Here is a 17089-nt window from a genome sequence, read left to right as displayed (position 1 = left end):
CATAGTCTTTATCTTCTGCCTCAAACCTGGCCTCTGTGACTTTGAGGAAATGATTAATCTCTCTCCTCTCTCATGGGAATAAGACCTCCTCCACAAATTGTTGTAAGGACAAATTAAGATTGTATGTGAAATTCCTCTGTAAATTTTAAATTGCTATCTAAACATAAGGCATTGTTTTTATTATCTTACTTCCAATCATATTAGCTCTCAATCATTTGTCTTGCTGCATAAAGATCAAGATATTTTTTGTTGGTTTTAGCAAAATGATTTGCACATAAAAATTGAATTGATTGATTCATTTTCACTTTCAGATTTATGATACAAGGTCTAATAATATTTCAAAACCTTGGCAGTCCATGACTGAGGTTTTGAGTTTCCTTTCTCCTTAGTCCTTGCAAGTTCAAATGGAGTTGGCTCCCATTATATGAGATTGTGGTCACTCACACAAGGAAGCTAAAGGGGCCTGGGGTTAGGAGCTGTGTTCTCCATATAATCTCATTATACTTTTCTCATAACTTCCCAGTTTAGCAAAGGCACCTTGGCCAGCTGTTCTTCACCAAGTTTTTATTTGATTCAACTGATTTTAAAGTACACTCTTCTCATTTTGATGTTAGAACTTTTAGCAAAAATATCTTCAGACACATAAGAAAGCAGAGCAATAAGAGTAAGCAGCAAATTTTGAACATATTCTTTTTTATTATTCAAAAACATATCCCTATGTATTATTTTATAAAATCTTTTGAGCATGTCCACAAATCAAAACATTCCAAAACTCATTCTAGAGGTGAGAAATCTAAGGAACCTAGTTCTAAAATAATATTGTCTACAAGGTTTTCCAGCAATTATATCCATAAATCTACTTTAGTTGAAGAAGCAATTATAACATCAGTTTGCATATGATCTGTCCAAATCTCCCTACCTGGGACAGAGGGCTGATCTGACAGGTTAGATATCTAGTATGTGCATAAAGAAAGTAGTAGAAAGTAGTGGTAGGAAGTAGTAGTGGAAAGTGGTTGTCTCACCCCAAGCAATAGCAGGCACTACCATCACATTTATAGGCAGAATGCGGACTTGAGCATGTGCAGAGCAGCTGCTGGAGGAGGACATCTGAATGAATTGTAATCCTGGAAGATATCCACGGCAAGATCTAAGAGGAAAGGTTATTTCGTGAGTAAAAACAGATAAACAAAAATCACCAGTTACACTGTGATACAATGTTCTTTCATGTTCATTTTGTTAACGAGTTCTTTTAGACTTATCTAGACCGATTTTTATGAAAAATTCTTGTATATGCATAAAAAAGAAAACATAGGTAACATTCATTTGTTTTGAAGGTCCTTGATGCTACTCTAACTCTGACCTTTTTTTTTGGGGGGGGGGGATTTGACATTTAGGATCTTTGATTGTCTTTGAAATTACCAAGAGAATTACCTGAAATACAAAGTTTCTCAGAAGATATTTCACCTGCAGTGAAATATTAATAACTATATAATAATAATAACAACTAGAACAATACTAGTGGTAACAATGATAATGGCTAACACATAGTGTATTGCAACTTACAATATAAACTCATTTAAGCCCCTCACAAAAGCCTAGGTAGGTGTTAGAATCATTATACCCAATCTGTACATGTGAAGAGAGGGGTAGAGCTATATTCTTTGTTGAGTGCCTGTTTTATGTTTGTCTTACTTACTTGTCTACTTGGACACTGAGGCTTATATGTTTGCAAATAATATTGTCTTCTGTGCCATAAAGAGAAATGATGAGTCAGCATTTGTTAGACCGGTGCTGTTCTTCTGCCTCCAGGATTTATTGTTAAACTACTGTAACTCATTCTGTAAGCTATGATGGGCGTGTTCATCTAATTTTACTGTTACAATAGCCTCCTGACTGACAATATTTATGTTATTTTGTGATATCAAAGCACAATGTGGTGGGACAAATACATTTTGTATTCTCTGAAAATATGGAAATATAAAATGAGTCCACGGTCAGGGATTAGAAAGTGGCTTCAAAACAGATGTCCAGCAAACTCATTAGGCAAATGGAGGTCATTCCTAGGGTGGGTGCAGGATTGGGGATGAGCTTTCTATGCTCCCTGGGCTGATGTAATAGTGGAGCTGGGAGAGGAAACCAGAGAGGACAAGCTACATTTGAGAACCCACGTCTGGCCTGGCCTGTTATTTAGACACTAGCCTTTCACAATTCTAATATGATTACTCACAAAACAATAATTACAAAACAATTTAGAGATGACAACTCCAAATTACACATCAACCATCCTGAGTACGAATCTCACCTCTGCCATTAACTCGTGAAACTTAACTTCACTGGTCCTAATTTTCCTCATCGGGAAATGGAAAGAACCTATTAACCTCCCTTTCCTAACAGGGGTTACTATTGGCTATCATAGACAGTTATTTAATGGCTTCAACATACAAGGTACCCAAGTGGGTCTAACCTCATCTGCCTTTAACCATGATCCTATAGGAAAGGGCCCTCATATTACACATGAGAAATCTGAGTCACCAGGCCTCATTCAACTCGTTAGTAAACAGCAGGGATGGGTTTAAAGTCCAGACCTCCAGAATCAAGTCCCATTTTCTTTATATTATATGACATAAGGATAATTATAAAAGCTTAAAACAAAATGAAGGGCTATGGAGAATAATGTGTTAGCAATAATAGTCACTTCATCTATACATGGGGAGCTTTCTATCTCAAATATTTTAATTATAGTCTTACTGGTATTTCTTTGCTAGATGAGGAGATGCACAAATTCTGATTACTGAAAACCTTATTTTGTGCCCTTTGATTTTTTCATTGTTTCCCTCACCTTCACCATTCCCAGTATTGCTAAACTTAGATGCTGATTGTTTTCTTAGAAACTTGGACTAAATAGGAATCAATTTGCTAGCCAGTCCCAACAATGCCATATTTAATAACACCTGTACTACAATGGATACATACACAAACAATCCAGCCTGCATAAATGAACATTCACAGAGCTCTTATCGTGAACTTGGCACTGTGCTCTGTGATTTTTACATCTGTCAGTTCATACAATGCTTGCCATCTTGCTAATGAGAAAACTAAAGCTTGGCAAGGTTACTCAAGTTGTCCAAATTCACACAGATGAGATTTTTTAAGCCATTGCTCATTCCTTTCTTGCCATCTGATTCTTTTCAACTGGAGTGGAAATAAGGGACAGTTAAATTCAGATTCCTATAGTAGTACTGCAAGGAATTACGTTTTCTTTGCCAAGGATTTCCTTTAAAGGCAATGCCTATGAATTTCAAGACGGCAGACAGGGATGTATGCAATTTTAATCTACTGACTACTTTACTTGCAAGGAGCACTAGCTATGTTTTGTTCTGATTGAGCATCTTCTCAAGGAAAGAGGATTCTGAATACAATTAAAACAACAATAAACACATCTGCAGAGACACACACTCAATTGTGAGGGTTCTGAAGAAGCCTGTGAAGTCCAGAGGCTAGTCTCCTTTGAAACTATTCTTGGCTGACTGGCCAGTCTTTATCCCTTTCCATTTCACATGGCTTCCCCATCCCCGAGAGAGCTGTGCACCATGCCCAAAGCTACCACATGCAGATCAATATCTTCAAAAAGCTGCTATCACTCAGTAACTCCCCCAGAGTATAAATGAGTGCATAAGTTAAGAGCCAACTCTTTACCTGGTTTATTAAGCCCTAACTATACATAACACTGGTCTAAGCTCTCTGGAGGATATGACAAACATGTGGTCCTTGACCTTAGATAGCTTGGACCATGGACGGAAAGATAGAAATGGGTTCTTGAGAGAAATGAGAATTAACCCAAATTCTCAGATTCTTGTTTCCATTGTCAAATTACCAATATCTGGTAATCTCCCCAATCATATGGGGGGGAAAATCTATCTTCTTTGAGCTTCCCACAATATTCCCATTCTTCTTTCCTATCTTTTCTGTCCGTGTCTTTCTACTATTCCTGGCTTTCCATACTTCTCCCCCTGTACTTTTCCTTGTTTCATGTCCTTTGACATATTATCTTCCTCCTTATTTTGTCTTTCTTGTGATCAGTTTGTCTACCTTTAGTCATCTCCCTCTTCCTCTCTGATGTTGCATTGTCCACTGTGAAGTAATGAATGCACCATTGGTTGAAACTGCTGATTTCTGGGAGGGGTATCCTGGGAATCCAATGTTTGAGTTGTCAAACATCAGAGAACTTTCTGGACCCTATGCCCAAATTATGTAAGGGGGAACTTCAGACATAGTAAGGCAATGCCCTTAGAACTAAGGTGTAAAAAGTGGAGGTCCTAGCACAAATGAGTCCATTGATATCAGCTAATCTCAACTTTCACCTTGGGCTCATGCTCAGTTATTTTAAGGAAGGAAGAAAAGAATCCCTTGCATATTGATTGCCTACTATGTGCCAAGACTTGTCCTGGGCACTTTCAAACATTTAATTCTCCCAAGAGCCATCAAGGTGGATATTAGTGTCACCCAATTATAGATGGGGAAACTGAAGCTCAGAGAGTTTCCGTATATCACCCAAGGTCATGCAGCTCACAGCAGCAGAGACTAGATGCTGTCTTTCTGCCATTATTTCTAATGCCCGCTTGATTTCTACTTCTTTTCCCACAAGGACCACTGCCACCAGAGTATCATCAAATACAGCAGTCCCAACAGTTGCCTCATGCTTGTAGTAACACTTTGATGTCCCTTTGTAGTTTAAGGCAGGATCCTGGGTGCCATGCTGAGGAGAAGACAGAAACAGTCTCAGGCAGACCAGGAGGAGACAGGGCTGAGGGCTTGGTCACACCCTATGGGCTGGAAGGTACAGGAAGTCGGCGGGTCAGAGGCCACTTTCCAGGGAAGTAAGCTAGGCAGGTAGATATCAAAAGCCCAAGCAGTCAGCGTCCAGAGACTCTGTAATCACAGAGGCAGGGACAATGGTTCTATTGAACAGGAGACATGAAGGCAAACAAAGATCCTGGGACAGGCACTGCTTTTGTTGCCTGCTGCGTGTGAGCAGCTTTGGAGCCTAGGTGTTAAAGAATGTTACAAGGATCTCAGATGCCAGCAGGAAATGCTGCCCGGTATGGAGCAGGAAACAGAGATGTGGAAATTATTTTCCTGTTGTCAGTGCTGCATAGGGACTAAGTTTTACATTGGTTGATGCATCTGAGACTTGGGCTTTAGATGCGAATAGGTTAACCTTTTACTTTGCTCGCACTTCAATGTTGTGTGTACAAACATTGCCAAGAGACAGCGACATTTTATGGCCCCAGTCTCATTATTTTATACCCCTCCCTGCCACCTAAGACGTGGTGTTAAGCATGATCCCTTTACCCTATACCTGCTTCCAATCCCTATTCAAAGCCTGCTCTCTGATTACACTCACTGTAAAATGACTATGGGAATAGACTAGGACACACTTGTTTTCTAGGGGAACTGCCTTTACTCAGATGGAGGCCATGGGAAGTCCAGTGGGAGACACTTTCTGAACAAGGACTGAGGCAAGGCAGGGCTTTCTGGATCCCCTAATCTTTCAAGAAGTGAGTGAGCAGGTGGCTATTCCACCTACACATAAGGTCAGCCCTGACAGCAGTCAGTTTTTTTGTGTGTATCCTGGAACCATTTTCTCAGAGTGACATTGACATATGTCCCCATAAATAAATTAGCAACCCCATCTCAGCTGACACGTTTGGCAGAAACAAGAAGTTCATGTGCCAGTGTGTGGGTTAATTCCTGGGCCCATTCCACTGGGAAAGATCAAGTGCATCAACGTGTGCCTTTATCCTAAGCAATGGGATGCAGAAAGTGTTTCTTCTTCCTCTTGGTTTTACAGAAATATATTTGACTTCTCTATAAAAAAGATAAGTTATTAAACTAATGGAGAGGTGATAGAAAGACTGGAGGAAAGGCGAGACAGAAATAGAATTTTACAATTTACAAAAATAGAAATAAGGACTTCAGACTGCTTACCCCCAAAATTCTCATTGTGAGAGGAGGATATTTATGTTCTTTTTTATGGTAAAGCAACTTCTGCTAAACTTCCATACAGAATTAAGGCATGAAAAGAAGGTCCATAATTTCTAATGCCTTCTACCTTTTTCTCTCTGAAAGAGCCATCACAGTTGAGAAATGCATTTATGCTTTCCCACATTATTCAATTAACAAAGTTTGAGAAACCTTGTATGTGCTAGTTTCTGTAATAAGCATTTCATGGGTTTAAAAAAGTGGATAAAATTCCTTTTACAAATAGCTAACTGGAAAAAGCAATTATGGAAATAAACACAACAGGTTTATTTAATAATATTGATTGAGCCCTTGAAATGTGTCAGTCTTCCTGTTAGAATCAGCCTAGCAGATGCTCATCCTATAGGTTAGCAGCACTCCTCATCCAGAAAACAGAATTTTTATTACAAATGTTAGCTCTGTTAGTCTGGTTGAGGTATTTCTAATAATACATAGAGTATTTTGGCCATTCATCTATTTACTAATTAACTGATATATTTACTGTTTACTTACTATGCACCACTTACTCTTCTAAACGCTGGCGATGTAGTAGTAAACATGATGGGTGAAGCCCTTGCCCATGTAAAGTGTAAAATCTAGTGCCCTTCAGTTTTTTATGAAGGCAACACTGAGTTCATCTGAGTGCAACTGCCTCTCATTCCTTTCTTTGTGATGAGAGTCAGCATAAGGTCAAGATCCTCCTGGACCAGGAATTAGGACAGCTTCTAAATAATTTACCCCTTGAACATAGCCAACTCCACACCTCTCTGCCTGTGTTTTTAGGTGCCAAATAAGTAAGAGATATTCAAGGACTGCTTTGTCTAGTATAAAAGTTACTAGCCTCATGTGGCTATTAAAATTAATGTAATTTAATTAATATTAAATAAAATTAAAATTTAGTTTCTCAGTTGCACTAGCTCATTTCAAATGCCCTTAGCCAGATGTGCCTAATGGCTATCAGACTGAACAGTGAAGAACAGAGTTTTCATCATCACAGAACTCTCTCTTGGACAGCACTGTTTTGAGAGATAACTTCTGGTGTTAATGTCTATGGTATTTGTCTCTTGGATGTTCTGCTGCAGAATTCAAGTTGTAGCTCCCCGCTTTGAAATTCTACATCACCTCTCCTATACACAAAGTACGTAGCATGACTATGCATACTCATATAGATGTCTGTGTGTTCTTGTATATGACTTTACCCCCCTACTAGACTAGAATTACTTCTGGGCCATGATCATGCCATAATCCTCTATATTGTAAATACTTAGTACACAACCCTATAGATAGTAAGATTGAAATAAATGTCTGTGCTGTTGGTGAGAAGGGTAATTTCTGATATTCACCTGCACACTGACAGTCTGAGAGCTATACCTCTAAACAGCAGAGGGGACTTGTACTTCAGAGAAGCCATGAAGGACAGATCACGAGTTTGGACTCTACCACATTGAGTTTAATCCCAAAGGCTATTTCTGCACATCCAGCCATCTGGAGATAGCGTGGGTGCCAGGCATCATGCCTGTGCAGTGATGTATCTCATCCCTTGGTATTTAAATGTGGTCTTGGCATGGGACACTGGTGTCCACAGTTAGCCACAGGCATTAAAAAAAATGTTCTGACTCCAAGTCAAGGGCTGCAAACTTTGCTTCCTTGTTTGAAAGTTATGTCTGGGGCCAGCCATTCATCTGTTTCCACAGCTGCAGGATTCTCATCTTGGGTCTCTAAGAATATGATCACAAAAGCTTTATAATAATGAGAAGAGATTAGAGTTTTAGGGGATGGGTAATGTCCAAATTTAGTACTTAAGAAACTGCAAAGTGACATCTGCTCTGGAAGATCACATGCATTCTGGAGGAAGAATTGTTTTAAGTTACGTAGGTTTCAGCATTACTCAGGTGCATCACGATCCAGCTACCAAGAGGAACAATATTGTAGCCACTTAATGTTTCATATGATAAGATTGTCTTTTTCTTGCCTTTGCTCCTTTCCTTACCAAGGTCCATTTTCTGAGCTCCCTTGTCTACTTATATTTGTATCAAAAAAACCTATACACTTTTGTACACAGGGTTGGCTTTGGAAATTTGAAAGAGAAAGTCTGAAGCAATAGGTAAACATTTAAAATACATACTTTTATTCAATCTTTATTTCTTCAGATATACTCGGTATACTTATTAACTATTTGCAAATAAAGATTCTGAAGACTCAAGACTGTAAGCGATTGTTGGAGGTCCCACAGTGAGATGAACTAGAAACCAATGTAGGACTTGGAACAATGTTAGAGGAGAAATTACATGGTACAATTTCAGAGATGCTGGAAAGGATGTCTGCCTTCCATGTGTCACTTTGCCTGATAATCAACTGATTATCATGATGATTTATTGAATGCTTACAATGTATAGGAATATATGGCCAAATATTGTTAATGTTAAAAGAAGTTCATTGTCCTCAGGATGTTTATAATTCCAGTTTGGAGTGGTTTTGAAAAAAAATTAAAATATCAATATAATGTATGTCAGGAGAAAAATTAATATAGAGGCAGTAAATGATATCTGAGCTCAGAGAAGCACAAGAACCCTTCATGTAAGTGTTATCACAGATTAATTATTACCGATTTGTAGGAATGAAATGAAAAGTAGAGATTAGTTTATCATTTGAAGAGAAGGGGAAAGTAAAAAAAAAAACATATATGCTAGTACAGAGATAGGAAAGTCTAATACTGGCTTAGTCATTGAGGAATATGCAGAAATTAATCAGGAAAGGCAAGATGAATCCTGATTCTGAAAGAATTTGAATCTTGGCTAAGACATTTTACCTTTATTGTATGCAATTAAAAAGCACTCTCCTAAGAATACTTCAGTTTCCTCCTGTCCTCTGACCTTGTAGCACCATATTTATTTGCATTCCTATCTTTGATTTTTTATGCTACTCACACCTTCATTCTATCTCTTTCCACATCAGTTTCAGGACTCATTCCAAATTCCCCCTCTTCCAGAAAGCTTCCTCAATTTATGCATCAGTTATACATAAATCCCACAATCTTCCACTTACGTCTTTGTTAGGTATGTTTCTATAGCGTTATATGTTATGCCTGCGTAAATCACCTAACTCTGTACATTATAAACACTGTTAAAATGTAAACTCCATAAGGTCAAATAACATAGTTTATGTCTCTTTTTTTTTAGAGTATAGGCCAGAACTCTGTAAAGAGAATTATGTTGACTTGAAGGAAGGAGAAAAACAGTAAGGAAGAGGCATTGTTTTTATACTGGTAACTTCTTGAAATATAACTCAAGTAACTCTAAAAATACAAACTCTTAAAATCACCATATAATTTATACCATTCAATTTCTTCTTTGAGCTGATGGAGGAAATGGAATGCACGGTAGCCTATAACATATTTTATCTCTAAAAACTACCTTTAAAGAAGCTAAGACTATTCTGAGACATTTCAAAACCATTCTCTTAAGACATAAAGTCTAGTTTTGTGTATTCAAAGAGTTTGTAGGATAAAATTATCAGCTTTGGCAAAAAGTGCCTAAACTTTTGAAAAAGTGACTGTTCCTTCAAGATGTATCGAAATGGAACTATGTGAGTATGCAGGACTAGGAGCCAGGGGAAGTGTGAAGATGTAACAAAGACTTTAGAGAGTCTTTGACACCTACAAAGGCTCCTCTCTTGTTCCAACTATCCCTTGTGCATAAGTCTTTTTAACCAGTTATTGCAGTTATGTGAAATTTCCTGCACTCCTTCAAGGCTACAGATGCTCAATGAGGTCCATGTCTTTTTCATCTCGTCCGTTACCTGGCACGTAAGAAGTTGGTAACCAATAAAAGTTTGTTGAGCTCAATTGTCATATACCAGGCATTTTACTTAACATTCTTTTAATTAATGACAGACAAGATAATTCAAACTTTATGTCAAAGATAAATTCTAGGTCCTCCTAGAAAAATTAATGGCCCAAGACATTCATACAGCTACATTATGCAGACCTAGGAAATGAAGAGTCAAGTGTTCATATGACATTATTTCTATGGATTACAGACATAATTTCAGTTAACCAAATTAAGAACCTCTCAAAACATTACGATTTGGAAGTGAGGGTCTGGGCGACTTTTCTTATTAAAGGAGAAATTGCTTTTGGAATACCCCTTTGTGAAACAAAGAAACAGATATCCCTTTACACATGGTTGATCCTGCATATCTGCTTATAGCACAAAGTATATATGGAAGTCTCTTAGTCCTAACTTACTAGGAGAAATCAAGCCTCAGGTTTCTGGGTTCTAAACTAAGGTAGGGATGTGGAAGTCAATGAACTGAAGTCAGAATTCATCCTGCCTATTTAATCTTCAGCAAACTCTTCCTCAGCTTATCCAAGTGGGGACCAATGAATTTATTTATTATTCCTCCAACATTTGGTTGCATTCTCTGACATTTTTCTTGTTGCCTGTGATTTTACAAAGCATCTACTTTTCACAAGTGAAAACTGATTTTGTCCAAACAGATGCTTGTTTCTATATTTTACATTCTGGGAAAAACATGGATATGATTTGGTTGGGGAGGGTCTAGAGAGAGAGATGAGGAATGAAATCACTGGTAGAGGCACAGCTTGAGCTGAAATTAGAAGCCAAGTGAGAGCTGTAAGCAGGAGGAAGGGAGTCTCCAAGAAAATTTGTTGTATAATAAAACACTCATTGACAATATTCTGACAAGAAGCCCTAACAAAATTCTCACATATCACAGGCTGGATGATAAGATGGTTTCTTTCCTAAGTTTCTGTAAGAATTTGTGGTAAGCTAGATTTGGACAAGTTATTCCCAATGAGTCAAACAATCAAATCCTCATCAATTTCTCAATCAACAATCATCTCCTGAGCACCATTTTTGGGGTCCTAATCACTGTTAGGATTGAATCAGGAGAATCAGGAGAAAAATAAACAAACAAACACAGCTTAAATGATTTCCAGGAGGAGCTCATTGTACAGGTGAGAAATAGGGCTAATAAACATGCAAAAGGGGTGAACCAGAGGAGACCATGCAAATAAGTTTCCGGTATTATTTCTCCAGGGTACACATGGCCTGCTGCTCTGTAGCTCAGTCCACTGATGTCTCACTCTGAGTTTCTCCACGTTTCTCAGGACTTAATAGAAGGCATGATCCCTGATGTCCTACCTGCTCTGCAAGCACCACAGGTGCTGAGGCAGTGCCCATGCTTTCCAAGTGTGTTTGAGATGCACCTCACTATCATTTGTCTGCCTCTGTCCAGAGCCTGCTGAGCCCGGCTATGAAACTGCATGTAGCCTATCTTCAGCATCCAAAATCTCTGAAGATAGATTTCTTTTCCTCAACTAGGGTTGTTGGCGCAAATTTTAGGGGCAAAAAAGTTTCCTAGCTACCACTAAATTAAATAGTGGAGGTGACTGGGGTAAAAGCATATTCAAATTTTTACCCCATTTCCCTAGCTCCTCCAGGTTAGGGTGCTGGTTAAAAAGACTCTAACATTCTGCTCAGACACAGGTCTCTCAGAGCAGTGGGTGGGCACGTTCTCCTCGCTCTCCTGCAACATCTAGGGGAACATCCATCCTGGTATATACACAGCACCACCTGATGTAATTGAAATGACTTCTCATCTGGCTTGGGCTCTGATGATAACTGCTTCCATTTATACAATCAGAGCTCACTACTGAGTGACTCTGCATTCTCCTACATCAAAGGTAATTATTATTTTTATAGTTCAATTAGCAAACATTACATTTCTGTTTGCCTTGCTATGACAGTACCATTGAATGAACAATAACACACTTATTCCAAAGCTACTGAGGTACAAGATGCTATGATACTATCAGAGCAGTTTTTTTTCCTTGTATTTTCCCCCAACCCTTCTCCTTTATGCAGATGGGTCATAGCCAATTTGAAAATGAGAATGGAATGTTTCAAATTAAGAATACAAAGCCCATAAAATGCCTTCTAATCCTGTAAAAATTAACTTCTCTATTTAGAAATTAGACTCTGAGGCCCAAATTCAGTGATTTTCCCGGAATCATAGCAGTCTATAAAAGAATCAGCTTTTAAACCAAGGCCTTTAGACCCTTGTACAGTACTCCATATACCTTCTCCCTTTAAGCTCTGCAGATAGAAAGAGAAGTGAAAGAAGTCAGGATTGAAGGAAAGAGAGCCCCTCCATTGTGGATGGTCTCCTGAGTGTGAGGCATGGTACACTGTGTCTTAAACTGGATACCTAAGGACCAGGCCTTTGACCTGGTTCGTCCTGAGCTGCCGTTTCCTCCCTCACATGGCAAGAGGACTAGACTAGAGTATTCCAGGAATTCTTTCTTGCGCAATCATTCTGGAACAAGAGTCAGCTCTACCTTAGTTCAAGCATCTAAACATCCTTTGAATATTCTTTTTGCCTGGTTGTTCCAGGTAAGGAGGAGGTTCTTTGGCTCTGCAGCAACATTTGCTATATGTCCCTGGGTTTAAAATTTAGAAACCTTTCAAATAGTTTAAATAGTTGTGCCCCCCTCTTTAATCCTGAAACTGGTGACATATAATCGGGGGTGGGGAGGGGCGTACTGTATGGTGCCATTAAGCTCAGTGTGGGGTGGGTGGTCAGAGCTGGGCCCAGCACAACGAGGCAGCTCTCTTCCCACAGCATGCTCTGGCTCTGCGGGCAAAGGCTCTCCAGGAATCTGACAGCCAGCTTCCACATTATCACTGCTTTCCCCTCTCCAGCTTTATTAAGCATGTTAAGTAAGATGTTTTGTAGTGTTCTTAAAGAGTCTGTTGCATTGATTATTCACAATGCCACCCCCCTCCTCCCATCCTGCTTGGTGACCCCCCTCCCTGCCTTGATTTATTACCCACTATATTGTTTCCAGCACAGACCTTTTTATCATTGTCACATATGTGAGCCTGGTGATGAGATATACTCAGTAGTGGCTGAAGGAACAGGAGAGAACTATAGGAACCAAGCAAGGAGGAAGTTTACAACTGATTGTATCTTCTTCTAAAACTCATCTCTTATAATTTGGAGGGTCCCAAACACAGTTCCCTTTGTCTTTTTATAACATATAATTCAATGGACCATTTGAAGAACAATCTTTAGACTTCATAGGCAAGTTTTACTAGGAGCCCTGAAATAAGTAACAAAGGTCAAGGCAATCAAGTATTTAATATTTAGTATGTGTCAGTCATGAGGTTTTGTGTTTTATATGGATGATCTCATGTGATTCAATCTCAAAAGAGCAAACCACAGAAAAAAATATACCTTGTTTCATGGATCCTTTTTAATTCCACCCCTTTTTCATATAAAAAAATCGAAGCACAAAGGGTCTTATAATATAATTACAAAGGGGTAGTTCCAAGGATGATCTCTAGATCCTCTGACCTCAGAAAGACACTCCTAATTATTATGCAAATACTGTCTCCAGATTCAGGTACAATGATAGAATTTTTTGTTAATGATCTGAGTGGGTTTTCCATTTATGTTTTTTGTTATTTGCTTTTCCATACATTTTAGAATCAGCTTGTCAGTTCCACTAAAATTCTATTAGAGTTTTGATTGGAATTACACTGATGCATAGATTAATACAAAGGGAATGGTCACATTTTTATTTGGGCCTTTTTTCACACTTTTCTCTAGAAGTCTGATACATCTTTTGTTATATTAATTTTCAGATACATTATATTTTGGATGCTATTGTAAAGGGAAATATTCTCTTTAATTATATTTTCTGAATTATGCTGGTATATAGAAATGTAATTGATCATGTATATTGATTTTACAGCTTACAGATACATTGCTGAACTATCTTATTATTACTAATAATTTTTCCGTAAGTCCTTTTTGCTTTTTTATGTAAACAATCATAACACCTGAAAAAATTGTTTTGTTTATATAATCTGATTCTTGTTTCTTTTTTAAAAAAATATATATTATTGATTTTTTACAGAGAGGAAGGGAAAGGGATAGAGAGTTAGAAACATCAATGAGAGAGAAACATTCATCAGCTGCCTCCTGCACACTCCCCACTGGGGATGTGCCCGCAACCAAGGTACATGCCCTTGACTGGAATCAAACCCGGGACCCTTGAGTCTGCAAGCCAATGCTCTATCCACTGAGCCAAACCAGTTAGGGCTGATTCTTATTTCTTTAATTTCTTTTTAATTCTTACTTTGCCGAGCTAGGATATCTATCATGATGTTGACCACAAATGATGATAATGGGTATCATTGCCTTATTCTGGATTTTTAAAAATGTTTTAAAATATTTATCCATGTCATAAAATTGTATTTAGTTCTTGTTACCCTTGTTGCTTGTCTTTATCAGGTTGACCTAAGTTTATGATATTGTGATTTATAATAAGAAATATATATTTGGTCTTTATCCCACTCTGGCTCCTAAAACTCTTGGAATTTCCTGTGATGACAGCAATAAAATTGTTTTTATATCAGTGAGGTTACTTTTGGAAAACACATAAGGATATGGCTGGTTGACAGGAGAACCCACTATGTGATTAAGGGATTAGAACTTTCAGTACCATCTCCCTGACTTCCTGAAGGGGAGAGAGGCTGAAAATTGTGTTTAATTACAAATGGCCAGTGATGTAATCAATTGTGTCTATTAATAAAGTATCCATAAAAACCCACAAGGATGAGGCTCAGCGAGCTTCTGGTTGGTGAATATGTGGAGATTTGAGGAAAGTGGCAGGCTCCAAGAGAACATGGAAGCTGTGTGCCCTTTCCCTATACTTTGTCCTAGGTTTCTCTTCCATCTGGCTCTTCCTGAGTTACATCCTTTTATAATCACTGATGATAACTAAATAAAATGTAACTCTGAGTTCTGTGAGCCGCTCTAGCAAGTTGATCAAACCCAAGGAGGGGAAATTTTAATGATCTGTGAACCCTTTTAAGATAAAATTATATCCTGTAAGTTTAGTTGAAATCAGACTTTGTGATGCATTCAGGCTCTGGGCAAGGCGTCTGTAAGCAAGACCCGTGTATGGTTCAGAAACTCAAGGCTCTAACTGGGCTGGCCAATCCCCAATGCCTGGGCTTCCAGGCTGGCCCTACAACTTCAACCTCAGTGCTGGTTTCCTGCCTTTAATCCCTTGATGTTGGTCTCTGCCTATACACTAACCAAGTGTGTGTGTCTCTCACCTGTCACCTTACTTATCATTATTATTACCAATGCTGTGGCTCACTATCCAATATGCCAATCTGAATCTGAATAAGCTTAAATGCTGCTGTTTCTCCATTCTCTAACCTATTCTAAGTGACACCCTGGGGAAATTCTGCCCATTCTCATTCAACTCCAGATTAAAAATAATTGTGATCTTAGGGGAGGAACTGGTTTAGGTGATAAAATTTTGCACCTGTCACATTATGATATACATTGGGTTAATAATTGGATATTTACCTATTACCTTGTCTCTATAATTTCCAGATATTATGATTATTTTGCTCTATGACAAAGTGGAAGTCATGCTGCAGACATTGCGATGTCTTCTGTTTACTGTTTATTTTCTCACCTGTGTTTATTTTACTTATTGTTTGCTAAGCCAGATAACTTCTTGGGAAGCATACTACATGTTTTGAAATTTAAATAAAATAAATAATTTTCTCCCCATAAACATCAGTACACCATGAATTTGTTGGTTTCAGAAAGAGCTGACTTTACCCATATGCGTTGCAAAAACAGTACAGATTGGTTATCATTAACATTGTCTTCAAATGCTGATTTGTTTTAGTAGAAACTAGACTACACTAATTAAATTTTTCTAACTATAAAAGGGTTAAGTGTAAAAACACTGAAGTAGGAACCCAAGGTAATTTGTACCATATTTCTGAATTAGCACAGTGCTTTTCCTGTTTATGGTGATTCTTATAGGCTGATGTCCTGGCAAGTGTCCACGGACTCGCTGCACATCCAGCCCTGCCACAAGTGGAAAATCTTGGCCAACTTTGATTTTTACCTCACACAGCTGGATCCAATAACCTCCTTACTCCTGCTCAATAAGACACATTTTTCATCTCCTTCTATGCGAGACAGACGGGCTATCAATCACAGTTGCCATCAGAGTCTGGCGTTTGCTGAGCAACTTGTCTTTCTGGCTTGTTCCACTGCATCACTCTGCTTTTCTCTTCCATAAGGATGGCCAGGAGCACTCTTCTTTACCCCAGCTCTCCCCTCAGGGTGTCATCTTACTCCTGATCTGTTTATACCAATCACAACAAAGCCATTTCTACCTACCAGTAGCCACTCAAATTTAAACTCTACAAAAATAAAGTTAGTGGGAAAAGAGAAAAAGTTCGGTTTACTGTGTTTCCTATCAGTTTTATTGTTTTTCTCATTACTATTGCCTATGTTGAAAGTACTGGACTAGACACCAAGGTCCTGAAATTGATCCCACTGCTATTCTTTTCTAGTTTTGTAACTCAGGAAACTCAAAAGCTGGGCTGCACATTAGGATTAACTAGGGATCTTTTAAGCATTTAAATATCCAGGTGATACCCCAGAAGAATTAAATCACAGTTTCTAGGGGCAGAAAATCAATAGATTTTTACAGTCCCCAGGTAATTCCATGCCGAAATTGAGCTCATTTCTTTAAACCTTAGAATAACCTAATTTTTATAACTTCACCTCAGACCCTGCCCATGTAAGGTACATTTGATCATATATATATCAAAGTCCTTCAGAAATTTTAAAGTAAGTAGCCATTAGTGTTTTTCATAAGGCATTATATTCTGTTAAAAGTAAAATAAAGTTCCTGGCATTTCCAGTTGGTAGGATTATATGATAGGTAATAAACAAAGGTTTCTCTGACTCCTCCTTCTTTTTTCTTTATTATGGGCCCTTTCCCGATGTTAACCACAAAGTTTGAAACAACATTTTGAATCCCAGAAAGAAGCCCTCGGAAGCCTCTTGCTCTCCCAGAGTGTGGAGGATATGTCAGTTTTCCCCTCTCTCTATGAGTCTGTTCTACCCCAGTGCCCTCTGTAGGATCCCTGCAACAACAGAAATAAAACATTTTAAAATAAATTATTTCACATAAAATTTAAAATTAGGGTGTTTT

The sequence above is a fragment of the Myotis davidii genome, unplaced genomic scaffold, assembly GCF_000327345.1.
Source record: "Myotis davidii unplaced genomic scaffold, ASM32734v1 scaffold259, whole genome shotgun sequence".
Classification (NCBI taxonomy): domain Eukaryota; kingdom Metazoa; phylum Chordata; class Mammalia; order Chiroptera; family Vespertilionidae; genus Myotis; species Myotis davidii.
This window is presented reverse-complemented; position numbering follows the sequence as displayed.